A 14,864-nucleotide genomic window follows, 5' to 3' on the forward strand; every position below is an offset into this window, starting at 1 on the left:
GAGCCCTGCAGGTAAATGTATCTATCTGGCTGAGGGGCCAGGGAGGGCCTTTGCCTGCAGTCTTACAAGCCAGAGTGCAGAGAAGGCAGCAGCTCTGGGACCGGGACTCTGCTCAAAGACATATCTAACATGCCACAGTGGAGCTGAGATGGGCAAGACACGTGTCTCACAGGCAGGCAGCACAACAAGACAGTGGCAGGAAACTATGCTAACAAGGAAAGAGAAAAGTCACGTGTCTCGTGGCCTTCCCACCATTAGACAGTAGTCTGCGCAAGAAAACATCCAACAGTGACAGGACAACCAAGCAAATGACAAACGCTGTGCTGAATAAAGTCATCTTACATGACATTTCGTACAAAGGCCCAGATCATGGGGATGATCGCGCAGAAGCAGCAAGTATCAGAGCCACCGAACCTGAGGTGAGTTACACGAGGAGAAAGGGCGACATGGGGACAGGGGCTAGGGGCTCAGGGAACAGCTACCACAATGCAACCTCGGGTGTGGGGATGCCACTCATTGCGGGTACTGCCCTGGGATTTCCTTTTAGAAAGAATCGCTGGTTAAAGTGTAGTGCACAAAAAACCCAACTCCTCGATTACACTATTAGATAACATCCTTTAACTGCCCCACCCACCCTGTGTGAGTCTCACCCACTTCCCGCCTGCTCCCTCTAGTCTGAGAGTTGTATCTCCACAAAAAACACACAGTGGGGCTCAATGAGCTGCTCATGTCTGACATGGACACCTAAGCAGTGCTGGATTCACAACCTGAAAGCCTGCAAAGGAAAGTGTGCCGGCAGAAGATAAGCTGCCTGGCAACTCAGAACCTTCTTCTAAGAGAAGTAAGACATGTCACAATGGAGTCTAAGCCTACCTGTCTTATGCCAGGACCTTAGAGCTGCAGGCAGGAGCACAAAGGTAAAAACATATATTGAGTCCCAACACGCTCACTGCGGTGGTTGGTCTCTGTGGCGCAATCGGTTAGCGCGTTCGGCTGTTAACCGAAAGGTTGGGGGTTCAAGCCCACCCAGGGACGTATGCTTTTGCCTACATCAAGTCCTGAATTAAAACACAGCTGTCTGGCTTTGCTCTTAGAGCTCTCGCTTTGCCTGCGTGACATGCTCTATCTCAACATTTCTATCTTCTCTCATCTCTTCACCTCTAGTCATTTCCACCAATAGGACTGGAAACGGGCCACCAAGCCTTCTACTTTAACCACAGGCGTACTGAGGGCCAATAAAAGGCACAGAAGCATTTCTTGATCCGGGGCTGAGAACTGCATGCACAGGGACCTCGTGGCGCAACGGTAGCGCGTCTGACTCCAGATCAGAAGGGTGCGTGTTCAAATCACGTCGGGGTCACTCTTTGACATTTTTTTCCCCACCAAGTCTATATCTCTGACTTCTAAAGCAAAGCCAAAAGAAGGGCGCTTTGCATTGGCCGGGAATCGAACCCGGGCCTCCTGCGTGGCAGGCAAGAATTCTACCACTGAACCACCAATGCTTCACTTACATAGGCTGAGCAGAGAGCCCTGCCGTAGACAGTAGTGATGAGGCCCATGCATTCGCACCTATGAACAAAGTTTGCATGGCAAGCCTTGGACTGCCAAACGTTCACATGCTGATGGCAGGAATCAGATGCAGGAGACTGAAACTATGAATGTTTCTGCTTTTGCTAAGGACAGTGGTTTGGGGCCAGTGTTGTGCTTGACAGAGCACGACATCAGCCTGCTCTCTGGCTGCTCCCGGGAGAAGTGGCTGACAGAAAGCACCCTCCAGACCACCAGCAATCTTGTGTTTCACAACATGCCACTGTCACTGGACTTTCCTTCTGGGAAAGCCTAGTCACTGACCTGGCCAGATTCCCTGTCCTCCCCAAAATCCTGGGGAGAAACGGGCAGAGTTCTGCGCCCTGCGCCCTCTTTCGCGTCCCTAACGCGCTCCCAACGCGCCCTACAGCCCTGGTCGGGCACAGCCCTGGTCGGGCTCATACCACTGGGGCCTCTGCCGAGGAAGAGCCCCGGAAGCCTAGGGCCAGGCCTATTGCACAGGCATCTTAGACCAGGCCATTCCGGGATTGCTGTGTTTCACGTCCTGCCCTTCAACACTCCTGGGAGGGCTTTCCCTGAGATCCCTCATGTCTCTGCCCTCCCAGGAGGCTGTGGTTCTATGCAAAATAGGGGGTGCACCACGGGCCGTCCCCTTTCCTCTCTCTCGCCAATATCTTTCACCAAAGCTGAGCCCTGCAGGTAAATGTATCTATCTGGCTGAGGGGCCAGGGAGGGCCTTTGCCTGCAGTCTTACAAGCCAGAGTGCAGAGAAGGCAGCAGCTCTGGGACCGGGACTCTGCTCAAAGACATATCTAACATGCCACAGTGGAGCTGAGATGGGCAAGACACGTGTCTCACAGGCACAACAAGACAGTGGCAGGAAACTATGCTAACAAGGAAAGAGAAAAGTCACGTGTCTCGTGGCCTTCCCACCATTAGACAGTAGTCTGCGCAAGAAAACATCCAACAGTGACAGGACAACCAAGCAAATGACAAACGCTGTGCTGAATAAAGTCATCTTACATGACATTTCGTACAAAGGCCCAGATCATGGGGATGATCGCGCAGAAGCAGCAAGTATCAGAGCCACCGAACCTGAGGTGAGTTACACGAGGAGAAAGGGCGACATGGGGACAGGGGCTAGGGGCTCAGGGAACAGCTACCACAATGCAACCTCGGGTGTGGGGATGCCACTCATTGCGGGTACTGCCCTGGGATTTCCTTTTAGAAAGAATCGCTGGTTAAAGTGTAGTGCACAAAAAACCCAACTCCTCGATTACACTATTAGATAACATCCTTTAACTGCCCCACCCACCCTGTGTGAGTCTCACCCACTTCCCGCCTGCTCCCTCTAGTCTGAGAGTTGTATCTCCACAAAAAACACACAGTGGGGCTCAATGAGCTGCTCATGTCTGACATGGACACCTAAGCAGTGCTGGATTCACAACCTGAAAGCCTGCAAAGGAAAGTGTGCCCGGCAGAAGATAAGCTGCCTGGCAACTCAGAACCTTCTTCTAAGAGAAGTAAGACATGTCACAATGGAGTCTAAGCCTACCTGTCTTATGCCAGGACCTTAGAGCTGCAGGCAGGAGCACAAAGGTAAAAACATATATTGAGTCCCAACACGCTCACTGCGGTGGTTGGTCTCTGTGGCGCAATCGGTTAGCGCGTTTGGCTGTTAACCGAAAGGTTGGTGGTTCAAGCCCACCCAGGGACGTATGCTTTTGCCTACATCAAGTCCTGAATTAAAACACAGCTGTCTGGCTTTGCTCTTAGAGCTCTCGCTTTGCCTGAGTGACATGCTCTATCTCAACATTTCTATCTTCTCTCATCTCTAGTCATTTCCACCAATAGGACTGGAAACGGGACACCAAGCCTTCTACTTTAACCACAGGCGTACTGAGGGCCAATAAAAGGCACAGAAGCATTTCTTGATCCGGGGCTGAGAACTGCATGCACAGGGACCTCGTGGCGCAACGGTAGCGTGTCTGACTCCAGATCAGAAGGTTGCGTGTTCAAATCACGTCGGGGTCACTCTTTGACATTTTTTTCCCCACCAAGTCTATATCTCTGACTTCTAAAGCAAAGCCAAAAGGAGGGCACTTTGCATTGGCCGGGAATCGAACATGGGCCTCACGCGTGGCAGGCGAGAATTCTACCACTGAACCACCAATGCTTCACTTACATAGGCTGAGCAGAGAGCCCTGCTGTAGACAGTAGTGATGAGGCCCATGCAATCGCATGGGACACCTATGAACAAAGTTTGCATGGCAAGCCTTGGACTGCCAAACGTTCACATGCTGATGGCAGGAATCAGATGCAGGAGACTGAAACTATGAATGTTTCTGCTTTTGCTAAGGACAGTGGTTTGGGGCCAGTGTTGTGCTTGACAGAGCACGACATCAGCCTGCTCTCTGGCTGCTCCCGGGAGAAGTGGCTGACAGAAAGCACCCTCCAGACCACCAGCAATCTTGTGTTTCACAACATGCCACTGTCACTGGACTTTCCTTCTGGGAAAGCCTAGTCACTGACCTGGCCAGATTCCCTGTCCTCCCCAAAATCCTGGGGAGAAACGGGCAGAGTTCTGCGCCCTGCGCCCTCTTTCGCATCCCTAACGCGCTCCCAACGCGGCCGACAGCCCTGGTCGGGCTCATACCACTGGGGCCTCTGCCGAGGAAGAGCCCCGGAAGCCTAGGGCCAGGCCTATTGCACAGGCATCTTAGACCAGGCCATTCCGGGATTGCTGTGTTTCACGTACTGCCCTTCAACACTCCTGGGAGGGCTTTCCCTGAGAACCCTCATGTCTCTGCCCTCCCAGGAGGCTGTGGTTCTATGCAAAATAGGGGGTGCACCACGGGCCGTCCCCTTTCCTCTCTCTCGCCAATATCTTTCACCAAAGCTGAGCCCTGCAGGTAAATGTATCTATCTGGCTGAGGGGCCAGGGAGGGCCTTTGCCTGCAGTCTTACAAGCCAGAGTGCAGAGAAGGCAGCAGCTCTGGGACCGGGACTCTGCTCAAAGACATATCTAACATGCCACAGTGGAGCTGAGATGGGCAAGACACGTGTCTCACAGGCAGGCAGCACAACAAGACAGTGGCAGGAAACTATGCTAACAAGGAAAGAGAAAAGTCACGTGTCTCGTGGCCTTCCCACCATTAGACAGTAGTCTGCGCAAGAAAACATCCAACAGTGACAGGACAACCAAGCAAATGACAAACGCTGTGCTGAATAAAGTCATCTTACATGACATTTCGTACAAAGGCCCAGATCATGGGGATGATCGCGCAGAAGCAGCAAGTATCAGAGCCACCGAACCTGAGGTGAGTTACACGAGGAGAAAGGGCGACATGGGGACAGGGGCTAGGGGCTCAGGGAACAGCTACCACAATGCAACCTCGGGTGTGGGGATGCCACTCATTGCGGGTACTGCCCTTGGATTTCCTTTTAGAAAGAATCGCTGGTTAAAGTGTAGTGCACAAAAAACCCAACTCCTCGATTACACTATTAGATAACATCCTTTAACTGCCCCACCCACCCTGTGTGAGTCTCACCCACTTCCCGTCTCACCCACTTCCCGCCTGCTCCCTCTAGTCTGAGAGTTGTATCTCCACAAAAAACACACAGTGGGGCTCAATGAGCTGCTCATGTCTGACATGGACACCTAAGCAGTGCTAGATTCACAACCTGAAAGCCTGCAAAGGAAAGTGTGCCCGGCAGAAGATAAGCTGCCTGGCAACTCAGAACCTTCTTCTAAGAGAAGTAAGACATGTCACAATGGAGTCTAAGCCTACCTGTCTTATTCCAGGACCTTAGAGCTGCAGGCAGGAGCACAAAGGTAAAAACATATATTGAGTCCCAACACGCTTACTGCGGTGGTTGGTCTCTGTGGCGCAATCGGTTAGCGCATTCGGCTGTTAACCGAAAGGTTGGTGGTTCAAGCCCACCCAGGGACGTATGCTTTTGCCTACATCAAGTCCTGAATTAAAACACAGCTGTCTGGCTTTGCTCTTAGAGCTCTCGCTTTGCCTGCGTGACATGCTCTATCTCAACATTTCTATCTTCTCTCATCTCTTCACCTCTAGTCATTTCCACCAATAGGACTGGAAACGGGCCACCAAGCCTTCTACTTTAACCACAGGCGTACTGAGGGCCAATAAAAGGCACAAAAGCATTTCTTGATCCGGGGCTGAGAGCTGCATGCACAGGGACCTCGTGGCGCAACGGTAGCGCGTCTGACTCCAGATCAGAAGGTTGCGTGTTCAAATCACGTCGGCGTCACTCTTTGACATTTTTTTCCCCACCAAGTCTATATCTCTGACTTCTAAAGCAAAGCCAAAAGAAGGGCGCTTTGCATTGGCCGGGAATCGAACCCGGGCCTCCCGCGTGGCAGGCGAGAATTCTACCACTGAACCACCAATGCTTCATTTACATAGACTGAGCAGAGAGCCCTGCCGTAGACAGTAGTGATGAGGCCCATGCATTCGCATGGGACACCTATGAACAAAGTTTGCATGGCAAGCCTTGGACTGCCAAACGTTCACATGCTGATGGGAGGAATCAGATGCAGGAGACTGAAACTATGAATGTTTCTGCTTTTGCTAAGGACAGTGGTTTGGGGCCAGTGTTGTGCTTGACAGAGCACGACATCAGCCTGCTCTCTGGCTGCTCCCGGGAGAAGTGGCTGACAGAAAGCACCCTCCAGACCACCAGCAATCTTGTGTTTCACAACATGCCACTGTCACTGGACTTTCCTTCTGGGAAAGCCTAGTCACTGACCTGGCCAGATTCCCTGTCCTCCCCAAAATCCTGGGGAGAAACGGGCAGAGTTCTGCGCCCTGCGCCCTCTTTCGCGTCCCTGACGCGCTCCCAACGCGCCCTACAGCCCTGGTCGGGCACAGCCCTGGTCGGGCTCATACCACTGGGGCCTCTGCCGAGGAAGAGCCCCGGAAGCCTAGGGCCAGGCCTATTGCACAGGCATCTTAGACCAGGCCATTCCGGGATTGCTGTGTTTCACGTCCTGCCCTTCAACACTCCTGGGAGGGCTTTCCCTGAGAACCCTCATGTCTCTGCCCTCCCAGGAGGCTGTGGTTCTATGCAAAATAGGGGGTGCACCACGGGCCGTCCCCTTTCCTCTCTCTCGCCAATATCTTTCACCAAAGCTGAGCCCTGCAGGTAAATGTATCTATCTGGCTGAGGGGCCAGGGAGGGCCTTTGCCTGCAGTCTTACAAGCCAGAGTGCAGAGAAGGCAGCAGCTCTGGGACCGGGACTCTGCTCAAAGACATATCTAACATGCCACAGTGGAGCTGAGATGGGCAAGACACGTGTCTCACAGGCAGGCAGCACAACAAGACAGTGGCAGGAAACTATGCTAACAAGGAAAGAGAAAAGTCACGTGTCTCGTGGCCTTCCCACCATTAGACAGTAGTCTGCGCAAGAAAACATCCAACAGTGACAGGACAACCAAGCAAATGACAAACGCTGTGCTGAATAAAGTCATCTTACATGACATTTCGTACAAAGGCCCAGATCATGGGGATGATCGCGCAGAAGCAGCAAGTATCAGAGCCACCGAACCTGAGGTGAGTTACACGAGGAGAAAGGGCGACATGGGGACAGGGGCTAGGGGCTCAGGGAACAGCTACCACAATGCAACCTCGGGTGTGGGGATGCCACTCATTGCGGGTACTGCCCTGGGATTTCCTTTTAGAAAGAATCGCTGGTTAAAGTGTAGTGCACAAAAAACCCAACTCCTCGATTACACTATTAGATAACATCCTTTAACTGCCCCACCCACCCTGTGTGAGTCTCACCCACTTCCCGCCTGCTCCCTCTAGTCTGAGAGTTGTATCTCCACAAAAAACACACAGTGGGGCTCAATGAGCTGCTCATGTCTGACATGGACACCTAAGCAGTGCTGGATTCACAACCTGAAAGCCTGCAAAGGAAAGTGTGCCCGGCAGAAGATAAGCTGCCTGGCAACTCAGAACCTTCTTCTAAGAGAAGTAAGACATGTCACAATGGAGTCTAAGCCTACCTGTCTTATGCCAGGACCTTAGAGCTGCAGGCAGGAGCACAAAGGTAAAAACATATATTGAGTCCCAACACGCTCACTGCGGTGGTTGGTCTCTGTGGCGCAATCGGTTAGCGCGTTTGGCTGTGAACCGAAAGGTTGGTGGTTCAAGCCCACCCAGGGACGTATGCTTTTGCCTACATCAAGTCCTGAATTAAAACACAGCTGTCTGGCTTTGCTCTTAGAGCTCTCGCTTTGCCTGCGTGACATGCTCTATCTCAACATTTCTATCTTCTCTCATCTCTTCACCTCTAGTCATTTCCACCAATAGGACTGGAAACGGGCCACCAAGCCACAGGCGTACTGAGGGCCAATAAAAGGCACAGAAGCATTTCTTGATCCGGGGCTGAGAACTGCATGCACAGGGACCTCGTGGCGCAACGGTAGCGCGTCTGACTCCAGATCAGAATGTTGCGTGTTCAAATCACGGCGGGGTCACTCTTTGACATTTTTTTGCCCACCAAGTCTATACCTCTGACTTCTAAAGCAAAGCCAAAAGAAGGGCGCTTTGCATTGGCCGGGAATCGAACCCAGGCCTCCCGCGTGGCAGGCGAGAATTCTACCACTGAACCACCAATGCTTCACTTACATAGGCTGAGCAGAGAGCCCTGCCGTAGACAGTAGTGATGAGGCCCATGCCTTCGCATGGGACACCTATGAACAAAGTTTGCATGGCAAGCCTTGGACTGCCAAACGTTCACATGCTGATGGCAGGAATCAGATGCAGGAGACTGAAACTATGAATGTTTCTGCTTTTGCTAAGGACAGTGGTTTGGGGCCAGTGTTGTGCTTGACAGAGCACGACATCAGCCTGCTCTCTGGCTGCTCCCGGGAGAAGTGGCTGACAGAAAGCACCCTCCAGACCACCAGCAATCTTGTGTTTCACAACATGCCACTGTCACTGGACTTTCCTTCTGGGAAAGCCTAGTCACTGACCTGGCCAGATTCCCTGTCCTCCCCAAAATCCTGGGGAGAAACGGGCAGAGTTCTGCGGCCTGCGCCCTCTTTCGCGTCCCTAACGCGCTCCCAATGCGCCCTACAGCCCTGGTCGGGCACAGCCCTGGTCGGGCTCATACCACTGGGGCCTCTGCCGAGGAAGAGCCCCGGAAGCCTAGGGCCAGGCCTATTGCACAGGCATCTTAGACCAGGCCATTCCGGGATTGCTGTGTTTCACGTCCTGCCCTTCAACACTCCTGGGAGGGCTTTCCCTGAGAACCCTCATGTCTCTGCCCTCCCAGGAGGCTGTGGTTCTATGCAAAATAGGGGGTGCACCACGGGCCGTCCCCTTTCCTCTCTCTCGCCAATATCTTTCACCAAAGCTGAGCCCTGCAGGTAAATGTATCTATCTGGCTGAGGGGCCAGGGAGGGCCTTTGCCTGCAGTCTTACAAGCCAGAGTGCAGAGAAGGCAGCAGCTCTGGGACCGGGACTCTGCTCAAAGACATATCTAACATGCCACAGTGGAGCTGAGATGGGCAAGACACGTGTCTCACAGGCTGGCAGCACACCAAGACAGTGGCAGGAAACTATGCTAACAAGGAAAGAGAAAAGTCACGTGTCTCGTGGCCTTCCCACCATTAGACAGTAGTCTGCGCAAGAAAACATCCAACAGTGACAGGACAACCAAGCAAATGACAAACGCCGTGCTGAATAAAGTCATCTTACATGACATTTCGTACAAAGGCCCAGATCATGGGGATGATCGCGCAGAAGCAGCAAGTATCAGAGCCACCGAACCTGAGGTGAGTTACACGAGGAGAAAGGGCGACATGGGGACAGGGGCTAGGGGCTCAGGGAACAGCTACCACAATGCAACCTCGGGTGTGGGGATGCCACTCATTGCGGGTACTGCCCTGGGATTTCCTTTTAGAAAGAATCGCTGGTTAAAGTGTAGTGCACAAAAAACCCAACTCCTCGATTACACTATTAGATAACATCCTTTAACTGCCCCACCCACCCTGTGTGAGTCTCACCCACTTCCCGCCTGCTCCCTCTAGTCTGAGAGTTGTATCTCCACAAAAAACACACAGTGGGGCTCAAGAGCTGCTCATGTCTGACATGGACACCTAAGCAGTGCTGGATTCACAACCTGAAAGCCTGCAAAGGAAAGTGTGCCCAGCAGAAGATAAGCTGCCTGGCAACTCAGAACCTTCTTCTAAGAGAAGTAAGACATGTCACAATGGAGTCTAAGCCTACCTGTCTTATGCCAGGACCTTAGAGGTGCAGGCAGGAGCACAAAGGTAAAAACATATATTGAGTCCCAACACGCTCACTGTGGTGGTTGGTCTCTGTGGCGCAATCGGTTAGCGCGTTCGGCTGTTAACCGAAAGGTTGGTGGTTCAAGCCCACCCAGGGTCGTATGCTTTTGCCTACATCAAGTCCTGAATTAAAACACAGCTGTCTGGCTTTGCTCTTAGAGCTCTCGCTTTGCCTGCGTGACATGCTCTATCTCAACATTTCTATCTTCTCTCATCTCTTCACCTCTAGTCATTTCCACCAATAGGACTGGAAACGGGCCACCAAGCCTTCTACTTTAACCACAGGCGTACTGAGGGCCAATAAAAGGCACAGAAGCATTTCTTGATCCGGGGCTGAGAACTGCATGCACAGGGACCTCGTGGAGCAACGGTAGCGCGTCTGACTCCAGATCAGAAGGTTGCGTGTTCAAATCACGTCGGGGTCACTCTTTGATATTTTTTTCCCAACCAAGTCTATATCTCTGACTTCTAAAGCAAAGCCAAAAGAAGGGCGCTTTGCATTGGCCGGGAATCGAACGCGGGCCTCCCGCGTGGCAGGCGAGAATTCTACCACTGAACCACCAATGCTTCACTTACATAGGCTGAGCAGAGAGCCCTGCCGTAGACAGTAGTGATGAGGCCCATGCATTCGCATGGGACACCTATGAACAAAGTTTGCATGGCAAGCCTTGGACTGCCAAACGTTCACATGCTGATGGCAGGAATCAGATGCAGGAGACTGAAACTATGAATGTTTCTGCTTTTGCTAAGGACAGTGGTTTGGGGCCAGTGTTGTGCTTGACAGAGCACGACATCAGCCTGCTCTCTGGCTGCTCCCGGGAGAAGTGGCTGACAGAAAGCACCCTCCAGACCACCAGCAATCTTGTGTTTCACAACATGCCACTGTCACTGGACTTTCCTTCTGGGAAAGCCTAGTCACTGACCTGGCCAGATTCCCTGTCCTCCCCAAAATCCTGGGGAGAAACGGGCAGAGTTCTGCGCCCTGCGCCCTCTTTCGCGTCCCTAACGCGCTCCCAACGCGCCCTACAGCCCTGGTCGGGCACAGCCCTGGTCGGGCTCATACCACTGGGGCCTCTGCCGAGGAAGAGCCCCGGAAGCCTAGGGCCAGGCCTATTGCACAGGCATCTTAGACCAGGCCATTCCGGGATTGCTGTGTTTCACGTCCTGCCCTTCAACACTCCTGGGAGGGCTTTCCCTGAGAACCCTCATGTCTCTGCCCTCCCAGGAGGCTGTGGTTCTATGCAAAATAGGGGGTGCACCACGGGCCGTCCCCTTTCCTCTCTCTCGCCAATATCTTTCACCAAAACTGAGCACTGCAGGTAAATGTATCTATCTGGCTGAGGGGCCAGGGAGGGCCTTTGCCTGCAGTCTTACAAGCCAGAGTGCAGAGAAGGCAGCAGCTCTGGGACCGGGACTCTGCTCAAAGACATATCTAACATGCCACAGTGGAGCTGAGATGGGCAAGACACGTGTCTCACAGGCTGGCAGCACACCAAGACAGTGGCAGGAAACTATGCTAACAAGGAAAGAGAAAAGTCACGTGTCTCGTGGCCTTCCCACCATTAGACAGTAGTCTGCGCAAGAAAACATCCAACAGTGACAGGACAACCAAGCAAATGACAAACGCCGTGCTGAATAAAGTCATCTTACATGACATTTCGTACAAAGGCCCAGATCATGGGGATGATCGCGCAGCAGAAGCAGCAAGTATCAGAGCCACCGAACCTGGGGTGAGTTACACGAGGAGAAAGGGCGACATGGGGACAGGGGCTATGGGCTCAGGGAACAGCTACCACAATGCAACCTCGGGTGTGGGGATGCCACTCATTGCGGGTACTGCCCTGGGATTTCCTTTTAGAAAGAATCGCTGGTTAAAGTGTAGTGCACAAAAAACCCAACTCCTCGATTACACTATTAGATAACATCCTTTAACTGCCCCACCCACCCTGTGTGAGTCTCACCCACTTTCCGCCTGCTCCCTCTAGTCTGAGAGTTGTATCTCCACAAAAAACACACAGTGGGGCTCAATGAGCTGCTCATGTCTGACATGGACACCTAAGCAGTGCTGGATTCACAACCTGAAAGCCTGCAAAGGAAAGTGTGCCCGGCAGAAGATAAGCTGCCTGGCAACTCAGAACCTTCTTCTAAGAGAAGTAAGACATGTCACAATGGAGTCTAAGCCTACCTGTCTTATGCCAGGACCTTAGAGCTGCAGGCAGGAGCACAAAGGTAAAAACATATATTGAGTCTCAACACGCTCACTGCGGTGGTTGGTCTCTGTGGCACAATCGGTTAGCGTGTTCGCCTGTTAACCGAAAGGTTGGTGGTTCAAGCCCACCCAGGGACGTATTCTTTTGCCTACATCAAGTCCTGAATTAAAACACAGCTGTCTGGCTTTGCTCTTAGAGCTCTCGATTTGCCTGCGTGACATGCTCTATCTCAACATTTCTATCTTCTCTCATCTCTTCACCTCTAGTCATTTCCACCAATAGGACTGGAAACGGGCCACCAAGCCTTCTACTTTAACCACAGGCGTACTGAGGGCCAATAAAAGGCACAGAAGCATTTCTTGATCCGGGGCTGAGAACTGCATGCACAGGGACCTCGTGGCGCAACAGTAGCACGTCTGACTCCAGATCAGAAGGTTGTGTGTTCAAATCACGTCGGGGTCACTCTTTGACATTTTTTTCCCCAGCAAGTCTATATCTCTGACTTCTAAAGCAAAGCCAAAAGGAGGGCGCTTTGCATTGGCCGGGAATCGAACCCGGGCCTCCCGCGTGGCAGGCGAGAATTCTACCACTGAACCACCAATGCTTCACTTACATAGGCTGAGCAGAGAGCCCTGCCGTAGACAGTAGTGATGAGGCCCATGCATTCGCATGGGACACCTATGAACAAAGTTTGCATGGCAAGCCTTGGACTGCCAAACGTTCACATGCTGATGGCAGGAATCAGATGCAGGAGACTGAAACTATGAATGTTTCTGCTTTTGCTAAGGACAGTGGTTTGGGGCCAGTGTTGTGCTTGACAGAGCACGACATCAGCCTGCTCTCTGGCTGCTCCGGGAGAAGTGGCTGACAGAAAGCACCCTCCAGACCACCAGCAATCTTGTGTTTCACAACATGCCACTGTCACTGGACTTTCCTTCTGGGAAAGCCTAGTCACTGACCTGGCCAGATTCCCTGTCCTCCCCAAAATCCTGGGGAGAAACGGGCAGAGTTCTGCGCCCTGCGCCCTCTTTCGCGTCCCTAACGCGCTCCCAATGCGCCCTACAGCCCTGGTCGGGCACAGCCCTGGTCGGGCTCATACCACTGGGGCCTCTGCCGAGGAAGAGCCCCGGAAGCCTAGGGCCAGGCCTATTGCACAGGCATCTTAGACCAGGCCATTCCGGGATTGCTGTGTTTCACGTCCTGCCCTTCAACACTCCTGGGAGGGCTTTCCCTGAGAACCCTCATGTCTCTGCCCTCCCAGGAGGCTGTGGTTCTATGCAAAATAGGGGGTGCACCACGGGCCGTCCCCTTTCCTCTCTCTCGCCAATATCTTTCACCAAAGCTGAGCCCTGCAGGTAAATGTATCTATCTGGCTGAGGGGCCAGGGAGGGCCTTTGCCTGCAGTCTTACAAGCCAGAGTGCAGAGAAGGCAGCAGCTCTGGGACCGGGACTCTGCTCAAAGACATATCTAACATGCCACAGTGGAGCTGAGATGGGCAAGACACGTGTCTCACAGGCTGGCAGCACACCAAGACAGTGGCAGGAAACTATGCTAACAAGGAAAAAGAAAAGTCACGTGTCTCGTGGCCTTCCCACCATTAGACAGTAGTCTGCGCAAGAAAACAGCCAACAGTGACAGGACAACCAAGCAAATGACAAACGCCGTGCTGAATAAAGTCATCTTACATGACATTTCGTACAAAGGCCCAGATCATGGGGATGATCGCGCAGCAGAAGCAGCAAGTATCAGAGCCACCGAACCTGGGGTGAGTTACACGAGGAGAAAGGGCGACATGGGGACAGGGGCTATGGGCTCAGGGAACAGCTACCACAATGCAACCTCGGGTGTGGGGATGCCACTCATTGCGGGTACTGCCCTGGGATTTCCTTTTAGAAAGAATCGCTGGTTAAAGTGTAGTGCACAAAAAACCCAACTCCTCGATTACATTATTAGATAACATCCTTTAACTGCCCCACCCACCCTGTGTGAGTCTCACCCACTTCCCGCCTGCTCCCTCTAGTCTGAGAGTTGTATCTCCACAAAAAACACACAGTGGGGCTCAATGAGCTGCTCATGTCTGACATGGACACCTAAGCAGTGCTGGATTCACAACCTGAAAGCCTGCAAAGGAAAGTGTGCCCGGCAGAAGATAAGCTGCCTGGCAACTCAGAACCTTCTTCTAAGAGAAGTAAGACATGTCACAATGGAGTCTAAGCCTACCTGTCTTATGCCAGGACCTTAGAGCTGCAGGCAGGAGCACAAAGGTAAAAACATATATTGAGTCCCAACACGCTCACTGCGGTGGTGGGTCTCTGTGGCGCAATCGGTTAGAGCGTTCGGCTGTTAACCGAAAGGTTGGTGGTTCAAGCCCACCCAGGGACGTATGCTTTTGCCTACATCAAGTCCTGAATTAAAACACAGCTGTCTGGCTTTGCTCTTAGAGCTCTCGCTTTGCCTGCGTGACATGCTCTATCTCAACATTTCTATCTTCTCTCATCTCTTCACCTCTAGTCATTTCCACCAATAGGACTGGAAACGGGCCACCAAGCCTTCTACTTTAACCACAGGCGTACTGAGGGCCAATAAAAGGCACAGAAGCATTTCTTGATCCGGGGCTGAGAACTGCATGCACAGGGACCTCGTGGCGCAACGGTAGCGTGTTTGACTCCAGATCAGAAGGTTGCGTGTTCAAATCACGTCGGGGTCACTCTTTGACATTTTTTTCCCCACTAAGTCTATTTCTCTGACTTCTAAAGCAAAGCCAAAAGAAGGGCGCTT

General features: G+C 52.4%; 6 non-coding genes across 6 annotated transcripts; 3 read left to right on the forward strand and 3 right to left on the reverse strand.

Moving 5' to 3' along the window:
- Window positions 1-1,288: 1,288 nt before the first annotated feature.
- Window positions 1,289-1,360, forward strand: TRNAW-CCA (transfer RNA tryptophan (anticodon CCA)). Its single transcript has one exon. It is a non-coding gene; the product is annotated as a tRNA-Trp (tRNA).
- Window positions 1,361-1,431: 71 nt separating this feature from the next.
- Window positions 1,432-1,502, reverse strand: TRNAG-GCC (transfer RNA glycine (anticodon GCC)). The gene has a single exon. It is a non-coding gene; the product is annotated as a tRNA-Gly (tRNA).
- A 3,925-nt stretch (window positions 1,503-5,427) lies between these two features.
- Window positions 5,428-5,501, forward strand: TRNAN-GUU (transfer RNA asparagine (anticodon GUU)). Its single transcript has one exon. It is a non-coding gene; the product is annotated as a tRNA-Asn (tRNA).
- A 396-nt stretch (window positions 5,502-5,897) lies between these two features.
- On the reverse strand, window positions 5,898-5,968 carry TRNAG-GCC (transfer RNA glycine (anticodon GCC)). Its single transcript has one exon. It is a non-coding gene; the product is annotated as a tRNA-Gly (tRNA).
- Window positions 5,969-7,671: 1,703 nt separating this feature from the next.
- Window positions 7,672-7,745, forward strand: TRNAH-GUG (transfer RNA histidin (anticodon GUG)). The gene has a single exon. It is a non-coding gene; the product is annotated as a tRNA-His (tRNA).
- A 4,873-nt stretch (window positions 7,746-12,618) lies between these two features.
- Window positions 12,619-12,689, reverse strand: TRNAG-GCC (transfer RNA glycine (anticodon GCC)). Its single transcript has one exon. It is a non-coding gene; the product is annotated as a tRNA-Gly (tRNA).
- Between the last annotated feature and the right edge of the window lie 2,175 nt (window positions 12,690-14,864).

The sequence above is a fragment of the Pleurodeles waltl genome, chromosome 4_1, assembly GCF_031143425.1.
Source record: "Pleurodeles waltl isolate 20211129_DDA chromosome 4_1, aPleWal1.hap1.20221129, whole genome shotgun sequence".
Taxonomy (NCBI): Eukaryota; Metazoa; Chordata; class Amphibia; order Caudata; family Salamandridae; genus Pleurodeles; species Pleurodeles waltl.